General features: G+C 41.8%; 1 protein-coding gene across 1 annotated transcript in view; it reads right to left on the bottom strand.

Moving 5' to 3' along the window:
* Positions 1-6,971, bottom strand: part of ABCA3 (ATP binding cassette subfamily A member 3) — a 453,847-nt gene extending 446,876 nt beyond the window's left edge. Inside the window, exon 1 of the mRNA XM_069210492.1 lies at positions 6,240-6,971. The gene's annotated coding sequence lies outside the window, so the exon portion shown is untranslated. The remainder of the gene's footprint in view (positions 1-6,239) is intronic.
* Positions 6,972-7,399: the final 428 nt, after the last annotated feature.

A 7,399-nucleotide genomic window follows, 5' to 3' on the forward strand; every position in this document is an offset into this window, starting at 1 on the left:
AATGCCCTAATTCCATTAAAGATACATTAAAAATTAAGTAAACGTGAAAAATAAACTTTGGATCGTGACCTGGTGCCTAACGGCTGTTGTCCATACAGACAGTAGGAGAGACCAGTGATACCTTTCCCAGAGCAAAGAAATCTTAAGAGTTAGTCTTCTTACCGACTTATGGATGACTGGAATAAGGTGCAACCAAGGACGGATATAAATTGTTTATCTCAGAACTTCTATACCCAGTGTTCGAGGATACCATGGGACCGTCCTAGAAAAGGACTCACGCTGTTGGAGCCCTCCTCAGAGCAGATTCCAGCTTGCCTGACCACAGGAGAACAAGAACCTAAAAATGTGACTACCTCTGGAAGCAAGTCTTGGGACCGGGGTTATTACTCCTTAACAGATACCGAATCAAACTTCATCCTGCTTAGAGCTTTATGGAGCCAGAATAGAAGGATTCACTGCGAGGTCAATGACAACATATGCAACAACAAAAGAGACACCATTTTTGGCCTCAAATTTGCTCCCAACAGAGCCCTGATTATGGAAAAATGTTCACCCAAAAACGCTTGGATGTCATTTATCCCTTAGTGAAGTTACCAAAAGCTGAGGTAAGTACAACAGCCAGAGTGCAGACAGAATCGACTCATAAGTTTTTCATTCATCATAAATTTACAGCTGTTTGGGATTGAAATTACATGGCATGTTTCTTGTGCTTATTACACTTTTTATATTCTTATAAAAACACAAGTCGCAATAAGGCAATTGAACAGAATCAACAGTGGTTTCTGTAGAGACGTGACAACAGGTATGTATTAGATTATCAGCAGGGTAAGAAAGTTAGTTTTGGCAACAAGAATCCAGCACATTAACTTGTGTTAGAGTTAGAAATCGAGGAAGAAGAATGAGGAACTAAGCCTGCCTGTTTTGTAAGGACAAACTATTGAAAGATAACCCATGACAAGGGGAGGAAATGGATGCAGGTCTTAAAACAATATTAAGGAAACGTTATTTAATGCACATTTAAAACCAATGAACGGGTCAATCATTTAAAGCATGAGCTGGTGAGAGATTCTGTGGTGAACTGAGGACATACATGGAGTTAGGGAGAATATCTAACAAATACAACAAAAGATCATGTTGTATACAAGGTATCATATCTTCTTTTTCCCATACTTGTGTTAGGTTTTTAGCAATCAGTACCTAACAAACACACTTGAAAAAAAAAACAATAAAAAAAAAAAACAATGACCTACTGTTGAACACATCACTAAATGTTATAGTGTCAGAAATCCTTAATCCATTTACATAATCACATATTCATCTAATTTAATTTCACATGCGATTTCTAGTTTTCTTGATTATGTGTTCTTTATTTTTTCCTTATTATATTCGTGGTGCCAGGAGGATCGGTGTACCATCTCAACATACTTGCCTACTCTGCAAAGTTTTCATCACCCTCACATCTTTTTGGCGTTTCTCTGCCAGTGTCCACTATAGCGTGCCTTTCAACCATGTTCCATATCAAAGGGTCCTCTCCCTTATTGTGATCCGTTGTTTTGCTAATGTGACTATCTCTTCAAGAAAACAAAATCGGCCAGACAGGGGTAGCAATGGTAGTAGATTCAGATTTCATTCAGGAGCACTATAAATGATGAACATCAATGTCAAAAATAATGGAAAAATATGAGGTAGATAACATTAATGCAATAAACATCTAATAATTATACTGGGGATGAATGCATTCAGCACACTGCAGGTCGATAAGCTGTGTGAAGCTGATTTAAAAAAATAAAAAAAAACACATTTGTAATTCGCTCACCAAAGCGATCAGTAAATTATGAGTAAACAAACAAACCAATTTGTCTGGCCTACCATTCAGAGGTCTTTTGTGACTCCTCCAATCTGCTACCCATAACTAACTAATCAGCAGGATATGCTATGGTTGGGCGCTCTTCACTCAGTTTTTGTTTGTAGACATGCAGATTTGACAACCATCATGTAATCCACATAGCAAGACCAATCTGGCCACCCATCACTTGCTAATGTTGCTGCGTGATACAGAAAGCTTTTACAGAGTAAGAAATTAAAGACAGTCACAATAAATGCAAAGTAGCCCGTCCCCTCAAGCACGTGAGAGAATGCACGGTCCAGGTTTTTTTTCTGTGCATGTGCACCTCTATTCCTCTTGGTCTTTGTGCTGGAGTGCATGAATGCCTATGAGATCCTGTATGTTTGAAGGTCTGTGCACATCAGTGCAAAACTGTTTAGGGAACGCAACAAAATCACCGCTGAATATCTGGAATTTTAAATGCACTTTATCCAGCTTCATCCAACTGTAAGCTCACTGTACAGTTAACTTCAGACAACATCCCCTGAAGAATCATCATCAAAGCCACCCCTATTGAAGACTCTGCTTCAGTTCGCACCTCAGCTTTCTATCTGTCAACAGCTCTTTGCCAATGATCTCTTAAATTGAAAGCCACTGTTACAGCTGTCATATCATTGCTTCCACAAATCTTGAGGGACAATCGCTTCCACATGCCAAATGCACTCTAAACCACACACATCATCAAGCACTCCCTCTTTTCTATCAGCTTCCCCAAACACCTCAACACCTCAAGACCTCATGTATCAACCTAGTTCTCATGAGACGTGGAAACCAGACCTCAACCGGTCAGGTCCCTCCAGCTTCACACAGATTTCCACAAGAGCCTTTAGGCAATCTACTAGAAATGTAAACCACCACACAGCCACTCTCCCAAAGAAACAACATGCTCTCAGACAAAAAACATGATTCCACCCCAAGGATGAAATCCTCCATATAACCTGGTAAGACCTTTAACTTGAGGTTGATCAAAAAAATTGCTACTCTAACAACTGAACCTTGATTTTGTATTTGACACAGTGCATCACTCCACATTGGTATAAGCAGACTGAGTGATCACAGAATTTAAGCTACCGTCCTTTATTGGTCGGTATCCTTTTTTGCCAACAAAATTCATATAATCAAGCTTTCTCCATCAGTGTACTCAGACTGCTCCTATAACGCAGGTGTTCCCCTAGCCTCACCATCACACCAGGTTTATTCAACGCTGGCATCAGCAGCCTTACCCCACAGGATAATCAGATCCTTCAATATGCCCTACAACCATGCTTACGACACCAGAAATCCTCGAACTGGAAGCTTCCTTGAACCTGGACTCCTCTGCCCTATAACTCCTAGCTGTGAACCATTGAAAGTTGTGCAATATGTTGAAGCACATTTCCGAATCTGTGATCTTCACATGTGGAAAGTGAACCAGCCACCAATCTACTAGTCCCAGAAAACACATGGCTGGTCCATAAAAAAAAACATTTAAAAAACGAAGTAAAAAAAGAATTAGTCTGAAAATGCTGGATCAGTATATCAATTACTCAAAAAAAAAAAAAGGAACAGCTGAAAACAAGAAACAGTCCAAACCGAGCTGCCAAGTCAGGTCCCCACAGAACAGGAACAGAAGTTCCCCACGGAGGTTTCAAACTAGCTCGGCCTCATAATTGACCTGCAGACTGAATTTCAAGCACAGGACCACAAACTGGGTGTACCCTTCACATACTAACCTTACTACAAATGGTCTTTTAATTCTGATCGGCCCATCCACAGCAGAAGTGTTTTTACTAGTCTGAGTATGAAGGCAGATAAAATTTGTGTGTGAAAATCTGGGGAAAATGAGGAATTACCAGGGGAATCAGCCAGAGTTGCAGATGTTCCAGGTGAATCCTCATTTCGAAGGGTACTCTCAGGAGTCTACTTGTAATGGTTCAGATTTTCCCTCACTAGAGTTATTGATACCCCCAGTATCACTAGCCCACTAGTCTCAGTAACACCGGGGTGAGGAAAATCCAGGCCACATTCCAGGTCACTTGTAATGAAGGACTTAGTGAATTTCAGTGGGAAAAATGAAAAAGTTGCAGCGGAATGAGTAGTTTTACCTATTGCAACACCACAGTCACAAGGGTGGTCCCTTAAATTACAAAGAAAATACCATTGCAATACATATATAAACACCACACCATTACCATTCCTTGGAGTTCATTTGTGTATAATATACTAATTGATACATCAGCGAACACTTAAAAAACGTTAAACTAAAATTGTTGGAGAAAGTGAGAGGCCATGGTGCTCTGTCTTTCCTGCTGGTCAAAAAGGCACAGATGCATTAATTGTGACCACTGAACTTTCTGAAAATGAAAGACATTTCTAAATACAAAACAGAGTGTCTGTTAGCTACTTCAAACTCGGAACATCGTTTAGCTGTTATACAGAATATTTTAAGCCACTGAATAGCTTAGTAGCTATAATAAGAATCTGACGCACACAAAAGGTGATGGAGGCATGCAATCTGCATAACTACTGGCGTTTGCTCAGGGTAGCATCCCAGCCTATTGTTCTTTTGCTCCCGTGCCCCCTCAGTAGTTTTGACCCAGCCATATGCAAATCAGTCTTAACCCTGTTCTTCGTGGGAACAGTCAGGTCCTTCCAGAACTTGAACACCAACAACCCAGGCCCTATTTTACCCTATGTATAGGCTCATCAGCCGTGTACAGCCTGGTGATAGTGAGAATAGTGTGCAAAATAATAATAGACTGGGATATGGCCCAGAGTAATAACCAGTGGCTGAGATTAATTCAAGCATTCCATCCATCACTTTTTGCATACCTTATAATAAGAATTTGGCCTGTAACCTGACGCTTTAATGGGGCGCAGAACGTATCTAAAACTAAAATACTATTGTTATTTGCAAATGTGGTACCTTACTATGCTTTTAATTTCTTGGATTATTTCACGTTGTAATTGTGTGGTTGTAAGGAGACTAAAAGCTGTCAAGAAATGATGTTCCTGCAGATAGCTGCAGCTGTCAAAGCTTGATCCTCTGATTTATCCCGGGAACGTAGAGCGAGGAATATATTATCATATTGTTCACCTCCTAATCCACGTTTCATTTAAACCTTATTTCATGATACTTCACCGTGCAACAAGATAAAAACATACTGCAGTGAATACCAATATGTCAGATGGCTGAATGTATGGACCTCGACCTCACTCTCCATAGTCCTAAATGTAAAACGAAGGCTAATGTTGCAAATTACACTTCAAAGTCGATGTGTCTTCCTGTAAGAAGGGATGTATTTGATTCTGCACCGTTGTCTGCATATAGACTTACAGCACTTATCATATTAGTCAAGTTTTCTTACTAGGTCAAGCAAATCAAAAGATGCTACATGCATACTGTGGTGCCGCGCTGTGGTAGGCCCCTTGAAATCGTTAAGTGGTCACCGTTTAATAACCGAATACTGTACTCAGGAGTCAAACTGTACTGATGAGGTTAATGTTTTATCCAGGCAACCTTAATGTGTACTAAAATCAGAAATTAAAGTGGGAGGAATATGGTGGGAACTACGTTCCCATTCTTTTTTATCGTATCAAAACAGTTCCCATAATTTGTTAAAGAATAACCATTCCTGCACGGATAAGGATGACTGAGGTTGAAAGGAAAGAAGGTGGATGTCTGCAATGTGAAAATTGGATTCATTTGCATTTAATTTTCAATTAATGTGTGTGCATTATATTCTATATGCAGTTTTCTCTAGGTTGACGTTTAAAAATATATTTCAGAATATTTTGTTATTTGTAGTTATGTGATGTGCCTGACCCCATGCCCCCACTATGCTCAGGGTCATTTACCATACTTTAAAACACTTCGACCGCTTGTTAAAATGACAATATAACTAAATTAAACTGTCATTTAATTTGTTGCATTATTGTATGCCTTTTTTTGTAATATAATTGGGACAACACCAAAGCCTAATTTGTTCTTCTATTATCACACAAGTCCAAGTGGCCCGCAAATAAGAGGCAGGCCTCATGGTAGGGCAACCAATAGGTGGGACGAAAGACACCCAAGGAGATAAGCCTTTGTTCAATTAGTAAAAGCCTGATTTACATTTTGCGAAAGTCACCCACTGACTGTTAATAAACTGGCACCTTCCGGCAAACAAATTATTGGATACACGCCAGGGTTTCAAGTTAAAGGTAACACCTAAGGGCTGTTTCGTACGCGGCACTGGTGTTGTTTTACCTTGTTTGTCTGTCGGCGCTAGAGATGGACAGACTGAGGGAAAAACAGTATGCACAGAACCACGAGGAAGAGACTGATGCTACATAGACAATGTGCTTTTATGAATGCCTATTACACACTCACCGCAGCGGCCACTGTTCTTGCTCCTTTGGCGACGAGTCTTCCTTTTCTTTGTCCTTTACATTTTCAAGGCCTGGCTGACCAGCATCTTCTGTGACTGGACACTGAGGCAGTCTGCCGCCAGAGGCCTCGCCCGCTGACTGCAGGTACAGAAATATAACTTGTTTTTGCTGTCTATTACGAACGATGCCTTTTGATGCCCGCTGTCTGCGACACTGGATGCTTGATGACAAGTCTCGTGCGGCCTACACAGCGGTATACAGACTGCCAGCTTCCATGGGTTTCTGCCGCCAGGTGACCGTATTTCCTAGATTCAGGGATCTCTGGACTCGTTAACTACCCTAGTGTCCTCTCACTTTAGAGCTCCCTTCGACGTCTCCCTCTCTCGATCAACCTGCTTACAGCTTCGCCACTAACGATTGTCTTCCTGCCCTCAATGACACTGACATACCTGCTGCAAACGATCCCCACCTTCCTGCTCCCAGGGCGCCGTTATAGCTGCAGAAGGACCCCCACTACGCTTGAAAATCCCTGGGTCCCCCTATGCTGTTTTATTAAATAACACTTGTGCCGACTCCACCTCCGTCTCTCCCGCCATTACAGTCATAGTCCCGGTCTTACGAGCCGCGCTCTGCCGCCTCGCTCCTGATCAGCTGTGCTACCTCTGCTTGTTGTGCTCGAGTCCGGAACCCAGACAGAGAAGCAAGTCACGTCATCGCAAGACCCAGCCCCCTCGCACAGCTGCTTCCGAACCGGCAAATCACGTGGCCAAGTGTGTCACATGACCGCGCTGTAAATTCTAGTCACGCGACCATATTCGAAGCCAAAGGGAGTATTATTTTGTAGAGACTTTGGTTTGGCAGCGAATAAACAGATTAAAGACAGGACACCTGTTCCCCGTTGGCCAAAAACACGTTTTCAGAAAACACCCCTGCAACTTGCAGGAGCTATTTGAGAGGCAGCGTTGTAGTTGCGGTGGTAGGTATGGTGCACCTGATCTATGTTGGATCGTATACCAAGGCCACAGGTGACCAGTGGCTGCATTGGAAATAAGATTGCTCCACACAATGCTTCGTTACTTGGACTGGCGGGAAAAATCTCCAGAGTCCCTTTTATTACAGTCAGTTCCGTCACCGACTAAACCATGGTTGGATACCACACTG

Source organism: Pleurodeles waltl, chromosome 10 (genome assembly GCF_031143425.1).
Source record: "Pleurodeles waltl isolate 20211129_DDA chromosome 10, aPleWal1.hap1.20221129, whole genome shotgun sequence".
NCBI classification, from domain to species: domain Eukaryota; kingdom Metazoa; phylum Chordata; class Amphibia; order Caudata; family Salamandridae; genus Pleurodeles; species Pleurodeles waltl.